Consider the following 14,934-nt stretch of genomic DNA (forward strand, 5'->3'; position numbering starts at 1 on the left):
TATATGAATAGTAGTTCATTGTCTGGATACGTGACATTTTCTTTAACCTTTCACAGTGGAATTATTTAAAGAAACCTCAGTTGAAGATGGAGCCAGGACAGGTCGTTAGGGTGTTCTGTCATGCCCACCGTGCATCCGCAATTACCAGAAACAGGAAGACAGGTGCCTCTACTCTCTCTCCAACAGGAGGAAGAAATCCCTCCAGCCCAAGGACATCCCAGCCAATCAGAGACTGTCACAGCCCAAACAATGGGAAGCCTCCAGGCTCCTCCAGCGGCCTCTGGTTAACACAGTACCTCCCAACTGACCCCTTTTACCTATAAAAGCAAACTCCCTTTTCCTGTTTTTTGGATTTACTTGTAGTCTGCCATAGTTTCCACATCATGAATTACAGTTCCTCTGCTATTCCTGAATAAACTTGCTTTTGCTGGTGAAACAACTGGCTATTATGTTATTAGAGTCAACACACCAATTGATGTTTGGAACGTTTCCAGTTTTTGCCTGTAATAATGCTGCTATGTGCATTCCTGTACAAGTCTTTTTGTGGACACCTGTTTTAACTTCTCTTGGGTAAATACCTAGGAGTGAAAGTATTGGGCTGTATGTTCAGTTTATGTTTAACTTTATAAGAAACTGTCAAACTATTTTCCAAAGTGGCTTTACAATTTGACGTTACTACCAGCAATGTATGAAGGTTCCAGTTTTTCCACATCCTTACCAGCATTTGAGGTTGTCAGCCTTTTTAATTGTAGCCATCCAAGGGGTTGTGCAGTGACATGTGGGTTAGTTTAGAATTTCCCTAATGATGACTGATGTTGAGCATCTTTTTTTTTTAATATTAATTATTTGGCTGCACCAGGTCTTAGTTGCAGTACGCAGGATCTTTGTTGTGGCATGTGGGCTCTTAGTTGTGGCATGCGGGCTCTTAGTTGCGGCATGCGAACTCTTAGTTGCGGCATGCCTGTGGGATCTAGTTCGCTGACCAGGGGTCGAACCCAGGCCCCCGGCATTGGGAACGCAGAGTGTTAACCACTGGACCACCAGGGAAGTCCCTTGAGCATCTTTTCGTGTGCCCGTAAGTCATTTGTATTACCTTCTTTGGTGAAATGTTTATTTAAATCTTTTGCCTCTTTTTAAATTGGGTCATTTGTCTTATGAGTTGTAAGATTTTTAAAAAATATATATTCTAGAATCAAGTCCTTTATCAGACATACGATTTAAAATTTTTTCCTGGTTTGTGGCTTGTCTTCTATTTTTCTTAATGGCATCTTTTGAAGAGCAAAGGTTTTTTATTTTGATGAAGTCTAAGTTATGAATGTTTTTCTTTTTGGTAGTATGTTTATGGTCTCATATCTATAGAATCTTTTCCTAACCCAAATAATTTCTCCTATGTTTCTTCTAGAAGTATTTCACCTCTCAGATTTAGGGCTGTGATCCATTTTGAACTAATTTTGGTGTATGGTGTGAAGTAACGGTTTAACTTTTTTTTTTTTTTGGAATGTGGATAACCAATTTTTCCAATATCATTTTTTAAAAAGATATTGCTTGGGGGACTTCCCTGATGGTGCAGTGGTTCAGATTCCATGCTCCCAATGCAGGGGGGCCTGGTTCGATCCCCAGTCAGGGAACTAGATCCCACATGCATGCCACAACTAAGAGTTCACGTGCCACAACTAAGGAGCCCGCCTGCCACAACTAAGACCCACTGCAACCACATAAACAAATAAATAAATAATTTTTTAAAAATCATCATAAGTCAAAGACTGTCTCTTTAAAAAAAAAAAAAAGATATTGCTTGGGAGTTCCCTGGTGGCCTAGTGGTTAGGATTCTGGGCTTTCACTGCTGCAGCCCAGGTTCAATCCCTGGTCAGGGAAATGAGAATCCACAAGCCGTGCAGTGTGGTCAAAAAAAAAAAGATATTGCTTTCCTATTGAATTGACTTAGCACCTTTATAAAAAAAATCAATTGATCATATTTTTGAGGGTTTTTTTTTTTTTGCTACTCTGTTCTATTGATATATATGCCTATCCTTATGCCAATTCTACTCTGTCTTGATTATTCTAGCTTTATAGTACATTTTGAATTCAAGAAGCGTGAGTCCTCTAATTTTCAAAACTGTTTTGGCTACCTCCATCCTTTGCATTTCTGTGTAAATTTTAGTGTTAGCTTGTCAGTTTCTATTAAAAAAAAACGACCAACTGCTGAAAAATTCACCGATAATGCACTGAATCTATTGATCAGGTTTGGGGAGAATTGCCATCTTGGCAATACTGAGTCTTTATTTTAAGTAATTTTTTAAAACTAAATTTATTTATTTATTTATTTTTGGATGAGTTGAGTCTTTGTTGCTGCGTGTGGGCTTTTCTCTAATTGCAGCGAGCGGGGGCTACTCTTCGTTGCGGTGCGCGGGCTTCTCATTGCAGTGGCTTCTCTTGTTGTGGAGCACGGGCTCTCGGCGTGCAGGTTTCAGTAGCTGTGGCTCGCGGGCTCTAGAGCACAGCCTCAGTAGTTATGGCGCACGGGCTTAGTCGCTCCGCGGCACGTGGGTTCTTCTCGGACCAGGGCTCGAGTCCGTGTCCCCTGCATTGGCAGGCGGATTCTTAACCACTGTGCCACCAGGGAAGCCCAATATTGAGTCTTTTAATCCATGAACATAGCATGTCTCTCCATTTATTTAGGTCTTGTCTAATTTTTCTCAGCAGTGCTTTGTAGTTTTTATTGCATGGGAATTGCAAGATCACCCCCAGATTTGATGATTTGTAGGAGGGCTCATAGGACTCAGCATAGAGTCATTTTCACGGCCATGATTTATTACAGGAAAAGGATACAAGGTAAAATCAGCAAAGGGAAAAGGCTCATGCGGCTAAGTTTGGGGGAGACCAGGTGCCAGCTTCCACGGTCATCACGTAGTTACACAGGACAAACTTAATTGTCCCAGGGAGTTGTGACAATGGGTGTGAAATGTTGCCAACCAGGTAAGTTCATCAGAAACTCAGCACCCACGGTTTTATTGGGAACTTATATTTATTTTCCAAGGCTCCTGTAACAAACTGATACAAACCTGGAGACTTCAAACAACAGAAATTTGTTCTCTCACAGTTCAGGAGGCCAGAAGCCTGAAATCAAGGTGTCTGCCTGGTTGGTTCCTTACGGAGGCTCCGAGGGACAATCTATTTCAGGCCTCTATGCTATCTTCTGGTTGCTGCCAGCAATCCTTGTAGGTTTATCACTCCAATTTCTGTCTCTATCTTTACATCGCTTTCTTCCCTGTGTCTTCTCTCCTTTTCTGAGAAGGATACTTGTCATTGGATTTAAGACCCACGCTGATCCAGGATGATCTATCTTGAGATCTTAACTTAATAACATCTGCAAAGACCCTTTTTCCAAAGGTCACATTCACAGGTTTGGGGTAGATGTATATCTTTCGGGTGGGGCCACTGTTCAATCCATTGCAGGGCTGGCCAGATAGGCAGTCTCTGCCTGGTGCCTAACAAAATTCCAGGTACCCGGAAAGAAAGCAGATTTCAACATAAGTCATATTGTCTGGCTCAAAGAGCCACTCTGATCATTTCCAGGGATGGTGGGAACCTCCCCGAAATCCAGGTTCTCAGATGCCCGTCAAGGGCTAACTGTGTAAGCAGGGGTTTTATTTGTTTGTTTGTTTGATTTTGTTTTGTTTTTTGGTAAGTTGTTAGCCTGCTGCATTGACTCTTTTCTGTATGCACTTCTTTTGTTATATTTATTCCTAAGTATTTTATTCATTTTGATGCAGTTGTAAATGGAATCTTTTTCTTTTCCTTTTTTTTTTTTTTTTTTTTGGCCACACCGTGTGGCATGTGGGATCTTAATTCCCTGACCGGGGATTGAACCCAGGCCCTCGGCAGTGAAAGTGCAGTGTCCTAACCACTGGACCGCGAGGGAATTCCCTGGAATTTTTTTCTTAATTCCATTTTCAGATTGTTTGTTTCTAATTGTAGAAATACAACTGTTGTTTGTATATTGATATTGTATCCTGTGACCTTGTTAAACTAGTTTATTATTTCTAGATTTTTTTGATAGATCCCTTAGGATTTTCTAAATAGATGAATAAAGACAATTTTGCTTCTTCCTTTTAATCTGTATGCCTTTAATTTTTTTCTTGCCTCATTGCACTGACTAGAACCTTTAGTGCAATGTAGAATCATTTCAAATATTTCTTCTGTTTCTTTCTTCTTGTTCTGATATTACCATTATGTGTATGTTACACCTTTTGTAGAACACAAGTCCTTGGATGTTCTGTTTTGGGTGTTTTTTGCAGTACTCGGGCCTCTCACCGCTGTGGCCTCTCCCATTGCGGAGCACAGGCTCCGGACGCGCAGGCTCAGCGGCCATGGCTCACGGGCCCAGCCGCTCTGCGGCACGTGGGATGCTCCCGGACCAGGGCACGAACCCGCGTCCCCTGCATCAGCAGGCGGATCCTCAACCACTGCGCCACCAGGGAAGCCCGGACGTTCTGTTGTTTTCTGTCTTTGTTCTCTTTGTTTTGTTTTTGAAGATTCTATTGAGATATCCTCCAGTTCAGAGATTCTTTCCTCAGTGTTATCCAGTCTGCTAATAAGCCCATCAAAAGCATTCTTCATATCTGCTACGGCGTTTTTTATGTCTAGCATTTGTTTTCGGTTCTTTCTTAGCATTTCCATCTCTTGCTTGCATTGCCCATCTGTTCTTACATGTCGTCTACTTTATCCATGAGAGCCCTTAGCATATTAATCATAGTTGCTTAAACTCCCGGTCTGATAATTCCAACATCTCTGCCATATCTGGTTCTGAACCTTGCTCTATCTCTTCAAATTGTGTTTTTTGCCTTTTAACTGTGTAATTTTTTCCTGATAGCCAGACATGATGTACTGGGTGAAAGAAACTGCTATAAATAGGCCTTAATAACGTGGAGGTGAGGTGTGGGAGAGGAGACGCCTTCTACGGTCCTGTGATCAGGCCTCAGTTCTTTTACTGAGCCTGTGCCTCTGAACTGTGAACTTCACAAGTGTTTCTCAGTCCTTTATCTCCCCTTGGTTGGGACGGGCTGCCCAGAGAGCTGGAGCTGGGCATTTCCCTTTCCCTGGTCAGTTAGGCTCTGATAACACCCGGGCAGGTCAGGCTCTGGTTAACAAGTTTCCCTTGAAAGCAGCCTTGTTAAGGAGAGCCGAGTGCTCTGTCGTGGTAGGAAATGGTTCCTTCCCTCCCCCTGCAGAAAGCTTGAGGGGGCTTTGCTGGTATTTGCTTGGGAACCTGCTCAGGCTCCAGGGGTAAACCTCACAGTATTGTGTGGGCTCCCTCATGACTGGGTGCCCCGGAGTTTTTAACTCTCACAGTTGCTGACTTTGAACCTCCCGAAATTCATCAATTACAGTTCGGCGCCCCCCCTCCCCCGCACACACAGGTTCTCAGGCCAGTTTCTCTCATGAACCTTTGCTCTGGTAAGCTGTGATGACTTGTATTCACCTGCCTGTCTCTCCTACCTTGGGAGCAGTGGTTTGCTCTGTGTCCTCCCTTCTCTTATAGATCCAAGAAGAGTTGCTGATTTTTCAGTCTGTTTAGCCCTTTACTTCTTAGGATGGATTGGTGACTTCCAAGCTCCTTGCATGCAGAATCCTACAGTGTAGAATTGAGGTGGTGAATGCAGACATCCTTGCCTCATCTCCAATCTTTAAAAAGCATTACATCTTTCACCGTTAAGTCTGATGTCAGCTACAGACTTTTCCTAGGTACCTTTTATGAAGTTGCGGAATTTCCCATCTAGTCCTAATTTGTTGAGTGTATTTATCCTGAACAGGTATTAAATTCAGTCAAATGCCTTTTCTGCAGCTATTGTAACAATCCTGTGGTTTTATCCTCTATCCTATTAATATAGTGTATTACATGATTTGCATTCTGGATGCTAAACCAACTTTGCATTCTTGGGATAAAGCCCACTGGTCTTAGTAGATAAGCCTTTTACATGTTGCTGAATTGGGTTCTTCGTTCCTGTTGACTTGAGTGAACATCTTATGTCATTTTCTTTCAGCTTGAAGAACTTTCTTTAGTATTTCTGGTAAGGCAAATCTCCTAGCAATACATTTTCTGTTTTGTTTATCTGGCAATGTGTTTATTTCACCTTCATTTTTTCTCCCAGCTTCATTTTTGAAGGATAGTATTGCTGAGTATAGAATTTATTCATTGACAGGTTTGCTTTTTCCTTTAACACTTTGAGTATGCCATTTACTGCCTACAGCCTCCATCATCTCTTGGGAGAAGTCAGCTATTCATTGTATCATTCTTTCCCTTTAGGTGATGGGTCACTTTTCTCTTGTGGCTTTCGTGGTTTTCTTTGTCTTTGGCATGCAGGAATTTGGTTATGGTGTATATAGGTGTGGACTTCTCTGTGTGTGTGTTTTTTAAATTTATTTTTGGCTGTGTTGGGTCTTCGCTGCTGTGCACGGGCTTTCTCTAGTTGCGGTGAGCGGGGGCTACTCTTCGTTGTGGTGCGCGGGCTTCTCATTGTGGAGCACAGGCTCTAGGCGCACGGGCTTCAGTAGTTGCGGCACGCGGGCTCAGTAGTTGTGGCTCACGGGCTCTAGAGCACAGGCTCAGTAGTTGTGGCGCATGGGCTTAGTTGCTCCGCTGCATGTGGGATCTTCCCGGACCAGGGACCAAACCCGTGTCCCCTGCATTGGCAGGCGGATTCTCAACCAGTGCGCCACCAGGGAAGCCCACTTCTCTGTGTTGATCCTACTTGGTTTATGGAGCAGTAGTCTTCTGATGTCCCAGTCTGTGTCCCGCTGCACCGTTGGGGCTCTTGAAGAGAAGAACAGGACAGAACCAGAGTTCCTCCTGTTCTGACTGTGCTCCAGGGGCACACTCATTTTACATCAGAGTTTTACATTTTCTAATTGACTGGTGAATAATTTTGCATTTGGTGTTTGTAGTGATAGAATTTATTTTATTTGGTCGTTCTGTGCCTGAAATACTGAATTCAGCCTGCTGTGTTCTAACTATTCTGTGCACACTATAGGCAGTTTAGAAGAGAACACTGTTAAAGAGCTGTACCTATCAACTACTTCTTGTGACCAATTACAGAGAAAAGGATTGTAGTAGCTTTGCACATTTTCTCTTTGCATATATAATATAGAAACTAACCATTTTGTCCCTTCTGCTTTCCATTTTTTAAAAATATACAAGTTGGGATTGACATATATACACTACTATATATAAAATAGATAACTGAAAACCTACTGTATAGCACAGGGAACTCTACTCAAGGCTCTGTGGTGACCTAAATGGGAATGAAATCCAAAAAAGAGGGGATATATGTATATGCATGGCTGATTCACTTTGCTGTACAGCAAGAAACTAACACAATATTGTAAAGCAATTACACTCCAATTTTTAAAAAAATTTGAGTGAGATGGAATAATATATATTATACTGAATAATAACAAATTTACTTTAAAAAATATACAAGTTGTCAGAAGTTAACTTTACTATTTAGTTTTTTTTTTAATTAATTAATTTATTTTTGGCTGCATTGGGTCTTTGTTGCTGCATGTGGGCTTCCTCTAGTTGCGGCGAGCGGGGGCTACTCTTAGTTGCGGTGCGCAGGCTTCTTACTGCGTGGGCTTCTCTTTGCTGTGGAGCATGGGCTCTAGGCATGCGGGCTTCAGTAGTTGTGGCACGTGGGCTCAGTAGTTGTGGCGCACAGGCTTAGTTGTTCCGTGGCATGTGGGACCTTCCCGGACCAGGGCTTGAACCCGTGTCCCCTGCATTGGCAGGCGGATTTTTAACCACTGTGACACCAGGGAAGCCCTACTATTTAGTTTTAAGAGCATAATAGAGTATTCAGTGGGACAGTGACAGAATTTGAGGAGTAATGAATGTAGCCAGTGACAGATACAATGACTGCTGGGACTGTACATATGCTCATTTGGGGGAAAGTGAGAATTTCTTCACTTGCAATAAGGATGGATGTACCTTGTTAGGTGAAAACATAGCATTGTTTTGTTGTTATATGGAAGTTCAAATATGCTTGAAAGGCTGCATACAGAAGCTGACTTTCCAGAAGGTCGGACTCTCCCATTTTCCACTTACTGCCTCAGCTCCAAATCCACTTCTCTTTGCCTGCTCTGCAATAATAGAGCTGGATCCCAGAAGCATTTAGCAGGGAATGTTTTGTCCTTTCTTGAATACAGAGTTCTTTACTCCTTTATAATTAATCCAGTTATCAGTAATTTTAAAAAAATTACTTATTTGGTTGCACCAGGTCTTAGTTGCGGCAGGCAGGCTCCTTAGTTGTGGCATGTGAACTCTAGGTTGCGGCATGCATGTGGGATCTAGTTCCTTGACCAGGGATCGAACCTGGGCCCCCTGCTCTGGGAGCACGGAGTCTTACCCACTGCACCACCAGGGAAGTCCCTCAGTAATCTTTATATCAAACTTTCTCTGAAGTCACTGTGTGCTCTCTGTCCCCTCATTGAACCCTGACTACTGACACAAGGAGGAAAAACCAAACAGGGAAAGGGGCTGTGAGTGTGCCCATGTGCATGCATGTGTGTGCATGTGCATGTCTGTCTGTGCATGCATGTATGTAGGTTTGAGATTTGAAATAGGAAGGCCAGGGAAGTCCTCACGGAGAAGGGGACAATGGAGTAAGATGTAGGAGGTCAGTTTGCATGGGGACAATTAGAGGGTGTGACAGGATGCACATTCAATGGCCTGCGGCAGGAGGGTCTCCTGATTGGAGCTAGATGAACAAGGGGCAGAGCACAAATGAGACCCACCTGTGTAGGACCTGTGGGTGGCAGTAAGGACTGGCTTTCGTGCTGTGTGACACGGGAGCCCCTGGGGAAGGGATGGGATTGGACTTCTTTTTTTTTTTTGCGGTACGCGGGCCTCTCACTGCTGTGGCCTCTCCCACTGCGGAGCACAGGCTCCGGATGCGCAGGCCCAGCCGCTCCGCGGCAATGTGGGATCCTCCCAGGCCGGGGCACGAACCCACGTCCCCTGCATCGGCAGGCGGACTCCCAACCACTGCGCCACCAGGGAAGCCCTGGACTTCTTTTCACTGGGTGCTCTGCTGACTGCGACAAGCTGGCCTCCAGCAAGTGTGGCAGGATAGAAGCAGGGAGCCTGTTGGGAGGCTGCTGCTGTGTGAGTCAGGTGAGAGAAACCTGGACCAGGGCTGCAGGAGGAGAGCTGGCTGTAGTTAGAAGTTGAGGGACGTGTGGCTGAACCAAGGGTGGGGTGGGAGAGGGGAGGAGCCCTGGCTGACCCCAGAAGAACATCACGATCAGGATGAGGGTTGCAGGCACTCAGAGCAGGACAACGAGTGGGAGCATCTCAAGCACTGGGACTCCTAGCGCTGAGCCCCTGTTCTGCAGCTCTACCCACCGCACCTCCAGCCTTGGGGGTGGGGTCTGCGCTTGCAGGGCTTGTAATCTATTCGCGGTTGAGAGCTTGACGCTTTTTTAATCTCCACTTCCTGAAAGTTCATCCTACGGAACTTGCCAGAAATCTGCCCTGCCGTTTGCCTGGGGAAGACGTCCAGGGGAAGCTGTCTCTGCAGGAGCCGGACGTGGGGAAGCAGGCGCCTCCCGCCCGCCGAGCAGCCCCGGAGCAAACCTTCTCCCGCAACCTCTCCCGCTCCCTCTGCCGCCAAGGCTCAGCATGGCCAGGGGTCAGATCCGTTTCCGCCACGGACCACGTGCATTGGAAGCCGAGAGGCAGTAAGGGGATGACTGGCAAGAGCGTTAGATGTTCCTTAGGTGTTCCATTTCTTTTTCCAACGTCTCCCATGGTTCACGCTGCCACCTGAAATAACAATTCTCATTTTAGAGATCAGTTTGATTGAGTCAAACAACTCCGACAAATGCCAAATGGGCACATATTTTAATGTGCAAAATACTACGAGAACCTGGGGGGCACCTGGAAAAACCATGGGTCTGGTGGCTGCTGCTCCGACGCTCCCAGTCCGGGTAGTAGAGAGGACGGAGAGCTGACCACTGCTCACGGTTGCTCTGGCCGTGTCCACGCCACGTGCCCAAGGTGCTCAGGAGACACCCAGCTGCCCCAGTCGCAGAGGCCTTCAGCCTTAGAGGAAGGCTCCCAGGGAGCAGGGATACCCCTGACCCAGATGTGTGACCCTCAAATCGTTTCAGGCCTATGGAGGGGTTGTTCTGTTGATGATGTTGTGTTAGAAAATGTATCACCGCAAACGCATTAGCCCATCAAAACTTACTTACGCTCGTGCAGAAATTTTGCGATACCTCAGAAGGACCAGCGGAGGACTAAGCCGCGCCCGCCGCACCCCGCGCGGCCCCGCCCAACATGGGCCCCGCCCACCTATAGGCCCCGCCCCGCTGCGAGCGCGAGCCCCCGCACGAGGCCCCGCCCCCGGCGTGCGCGCGCCCGGCCGCCGCCACCGCCATTTTGGAGTGACCGGAGCGCCGCCCGCGGCCCGAGCCGGTCCCGAGCCGCCGGTCCGCCGGGCTGAGTCTGTGGGCGCCGTATCCGTGGGCGCCTCGCCCGGCCGGGCCCATGTGCGCGCGGCCCGCCCCAGGCCGCCCGGGCTTCGCCTCTGCCCGCGCCCTGGCCTCCACCCGGGCCTCCGAGGAGCCGCCGCGACGCCCGGCCCGCGGGGCAGGTGAGTGCGGCCGCCCCTCAGAGCCGGCGGTACTAGCTGGCCGGGCCCGGAGGGGCCACCCCGTCAGTGTCCTCATGTCGGCGTCCACCCTCTGCCTGTCGCTGACCCCTCGGTGTCCACCCCTTTGTCAGCGTCCACGCCCCGCCCGTCGCTGCCGCCGTGATGCTCGCCTTGTCGGCGCCCACCCTTGTCAGCGTCCCCCAGGTCAGCGTCCCCCAGGTCAGTGCCCGCCCCGTCAGTGTCCTCTACAACGGCGTCCACCCCTGACAGTGACGTCGTGTCCGTGTCCACCACCAGTGTCTCCCATGACGGTCCACCCGCACCAGTGACCTCCACTCCGTTAGTGCCCCATGTCAGTGCCCTCCCGCCTCCTTTACCCCCTCAGAGTCCCCCAAAGCGGTGTTCACCCCCACCTGTGGTGCCCTTCCAGTCAGTGTCTCCCACATCAGTGACCCCCCCAAGTGCCCTCCTCCCTGTCAGTAACCTCCCCCTAATGTCCTTCCTCCCCCTGTGCTGCCAGTGCCCCCAACATCAGTGCCCCCCCCAGGCGAGATCCCCCATCAGTCCTCCCAAGATTGTCGGTGTCCCCACTCCCCTCCTCACTGCTTCCTCCCTGACGCCTCTCTGTTAGGGACCCTTCCCGGCAGTGCCCTGACCCGCCTGCCAGTGCTACGCCTCGCAGTGCCCTCCAGGGCCGGTGTCCTGCCTGTCGATGTGGGACTCTCCACTGCCCGCTGTCATCAGTCCCCTTATCCACTCACCGGCTCCTCTCCCTGCTACTGTCCCCTTTCCATTACCACGTGAGCTCATGTGTCTCCAGTCACCTACCCCCATTCTGTCACCCCCTTACCCCTCACAGCCCCATTTCTTCCCTCATCTCCATCACCCCTTCCCTTCACACCGGTCACCTTCCCTCATGTACTTTACGGGCCCATTGAATGTCCTCCCACCGTCACTGTGACGTCTTCCACACACCCCCACTTCTGCTTTGTGTCCTTACAGCCTAACTACCTGCATCGTCCACCCACTTGTTACTGACCGCTCCCACTTTGGTACTTACCCCCTGCCCTGTCACCACCAGCTCGTTCAGCCTGTCACTTCGGCTTAGTTCCTGCATTTCACGGCACCCCCTCCCCCATTTTGTCCCTGTACCCACCTGTCTTGTCCTTAGGGCCTTTTCCAGCATGTTACTCTTTCACCACCTGTCACCTCCCCCCATGGCCTCTTCCTGCCATGCCCTTGGCCTCTCAGTGCCCAGGCCCTCACTGGCTCAGCTGTTCACCTCTTCTTCATGTCCCTTCCTTTCTGGCTTCTCTTCCCTTTTGGCATCTCACACTGTCACGTCAGCTAAGCTCTGGAAGGCAAGAAGCAGCTGGCTATGAGAAGAGTCGGGGACAGAGACTTCTAGACCGAGGGGGCAGCACATGCAAAGGCCCTGAGGTGGACCTCCAGGAACCTAGATAAGACTGATAATGTGGGCAGGGTAAGGGGGAGACACACAAGAGCCTTGGTTAGGGCATTGGCCTTCCAATCATGCTGTTCCTTGCAGGCTGTTGAGTCTGAGTTTGAGGGACCCAGGCTGGAGATTGAGTTGGGGAGGGCCATCAACACCTGAATAGGAGGGGGAGAGACAAGGCATTGGGAGTGAGTGTGTTTGTGGTTTAGACCTTGGTGACGACTGAGGGAGTGATTTTGGAGGTAGAGCTATTGGGACGTGCTGATGGATTAGGAGAGGGGTGTGAGGGGAAGAGAGGACTCGGGATGATTTCTGGGCTTATTGATGGCGTACGTGGGTGGACTGGGGCACTTTGGATGGGTGGATGGGGAAGCTGGGGGTGGTGGTGGCAGTTGCAGGGGAGTTGTTTTAGGTTGGAGGCGGAAAGTAAGGCTTTCTTGTGGCTGAAAGTAGTGGGAGAAGTCTGACAAGTTAAAGGGTAGTTAGGGAGAAGGAATCTCGCAGAAGAATCTGGAGCCCAGAGGAGAGGTCAGGCTGCAGGTATACGACCTCAGCACGGGATAATGTTTGAACCCTAGGAAATGGCTATTTGTTTGCACACACACGCAGCAGAACACTTTGATCATTTATTGTGTGCTGCTGTCTTAAATGCTTAATATGAATTATTTAATCCTCACAGGAACCCTAGGGTATAGGAACTATTATTTTACTGTTTTATAGATGAAGAAACTAAGATATACAACAAACAAGTGATAGAGCCAGGATTTGCATCCCAGGCTGGCAGATTCAAGCCTCTCCTCCCCTTTTTCTTTTGGTTAAGGAAAAGGCTAACTTTTGAAGTACTGTTTTTACATTTTTGAATAATAACGGTAATCGATTATGTTTTAGGCACTTTGCTGTTCGTGCACGTATGTGTTCCAATAAAACTTCATTTAGAAAAACAAGTCCAGCCACTTTTTAAAGTAGCTCATTAAAAAAAATAAAGTGCCTCATTTAATCTTTTTTACTTTTTTTTTTTTGGCCACACCGCGCCTTGTGATATCTTAGTTCCCTGACCAGGGATTGAACCTGGGTCCACGGCAGTGAAAGTCCAAGTCTTAACCACCAAACAGCCAGGGAATTCCTGATTTTTTTTTTAAGGACAAAGTGCTTTACCTTTTGTTAGCTTTGTATTTTCATGAGACATAACATTTTGACATAAAGTGAGTACGTGTCTTGTGCAGAATTTACTATAGACCAGAGAGTGAAAACCAGTGCTAAATTCTATATTTTGACATCTAACCCAGTAATCATTTAATTTTTTTTTTTTTTTTTTTTGGCCATGCCATGCGGCACGTGGGCTCTTAGTTCCCCTCCCAGGGATCGAACCTGCGCCTGCTGCATTGGAAGCCCGGAGCCTTAACCACTGGACCGCCAGAGAAGTCCATTTAATTCTTAAAAACAAGTTAATGAGGTCATTACTCTTAATATTCCTGTTAATATTCATGTGAGAACACTGAGGCACAAACAAGTAATGTACCCAAGGGTAGCGGTAAATAAATGGGAGAGCCAGGACTCAACTCATGTGGTCAGACTCCAATGGGTGGTTATGCACATGGTTATCTGAACTCAGCATAAAATTCAAAGGACACCAAAATGTGTATCATTCTCACCCTGTCCATCAGCTATCCTCTTCCTCTTGGAAATCATGTCATGTCCATATACAGCAAGCAGCTCTCTTTTTAACACAGAATGTGCAATCTTTTATTTCTTTAAAAATATTCCACCATTTAAAAATTATTGAAGAGTATTTTACACCCAATGCAAAGTACAGATCCTAAGTATGTAAGTTTGATGAATTTTAACAAATGTATACACCCGTGTGTCCATCACTCATGTCAAGATATAGAACATTTCTGTCATCCCTAAAAGTTTTTCTTTGTGTCCCTTTTCAGGTATTAAAGCCATCCTTCAAAATCGCAAGGCAACAATTGTTCTGATTTCTATTTTTACAGATTAATTTTGCACATCCTTGAACATCATGTAAATGGAGCCATAAAGTATCTGCTCTTTTGTGTCTGTCTTCTTTTACTCAGATGTTTTTGAAATTTATTGATTTTGATGCCTGTGTCTATAGTTTTATAGTTTGAGTAGTATTCCTTTGTGTGAAAATATTTTTCTTATTGATAGACATTTGGGTTGCTTTCACTTTTTAGCTGTTGTGAGTAAAGTCACTGAGTTTATTGTACGTTCTTTTGTGGACATATGTTATATCTTTTGAGTAAATATCTAGGAGTGGAATTGCTGGGTCATAGTATAGATATATGTTTAATTTGTTTTTAGAAAATGCCAAACAGGGACTTCCCTGGTGGCACAGTGGTTAAGAATCTGCCTGCCAATGCAGGGGACATGGGTTCGAGCCCTGGTCTGGGAAGATTCCCACATGCCATGGAGCAACTAAGCCCGTGTGCCACTACTAAGCCTGCACTCTAGAGCCCAAGAGCCACAACTGCTGAGCCTGTGTGCCACAACTGCTGAAGCCTGCACACTTAGAGCCCATGCTCCGCAACAAGAGAAGCCACCACAATGAGAAGCCTGCACACCACAATGAAGAGTAGCCCCCGCTCACCGCAACTAGAGAAAGCCCATGCACAGCAACAGAGACCCAGTGCAGCCAAATAAATTTAAAAAACAAAACAAAGCAAAAAATGCTAAACAGTATTTCCAAACTGGTACCATTTCATACTCCCATCAGTAATGTATGAGAGTTCTAGTTTCTCCACATGCATACCAACTCTTGATATTGTCAGTCTTTTTAATTCAGGTGGTAGTGGTATTTCATTA

At 46.9% G+C, this 14,934-nt stretch overlaps 1 protein-coding gene across 9 annotated transcripts in view; it reads left to right on the forward strand.

Annotated features, from left to right (window-relative positions):
* The first annotated feature begins 10,448 nt into the window (after positions 1-10,448).
* PPP6R2 (protein phosphatase 6 regulatory subunit 2) overlaps positions 10,449-14,934 on the forward strand; it is an 83,334-nt gene continuing 78,848 nt past the window's right edge. For 5 of the 9 annotated variants that reach the window (XM_029205754.1, XM_029205751.1, XM_029205759.1 and 2 more), the window contains exon 1: positions 10,451-10,655. The gene's annotated coding sequence lies outside the window, so the exon portion shown is untranslated. Of the gene's footprint in view, positions 10,656-10,738; positions 10,875-14,934 lie in introns of those variants that run through there. The other 4 variants (XR_003791153.1, XM_029205758.1, XM_029205757.1 and 1 more) reach the window with 4 other exon arrangements.

Source organism: Monodon monoceros, unplaced genomic scaffold, assembly GCF_005190385.1.
Source record: "Monodon monoceros isolate NGI ecotype Baffin Bay Population unplaced genomic scaffold, NGI_Narwhal_1 Super_Scaffold_6, whole genome shotgun sequence".
NCBI lineage: Eukaryota > Metazoa > Chordata > Mammalia > Artiodactyla > Monodontidae > Monodon > Monodon monoceros.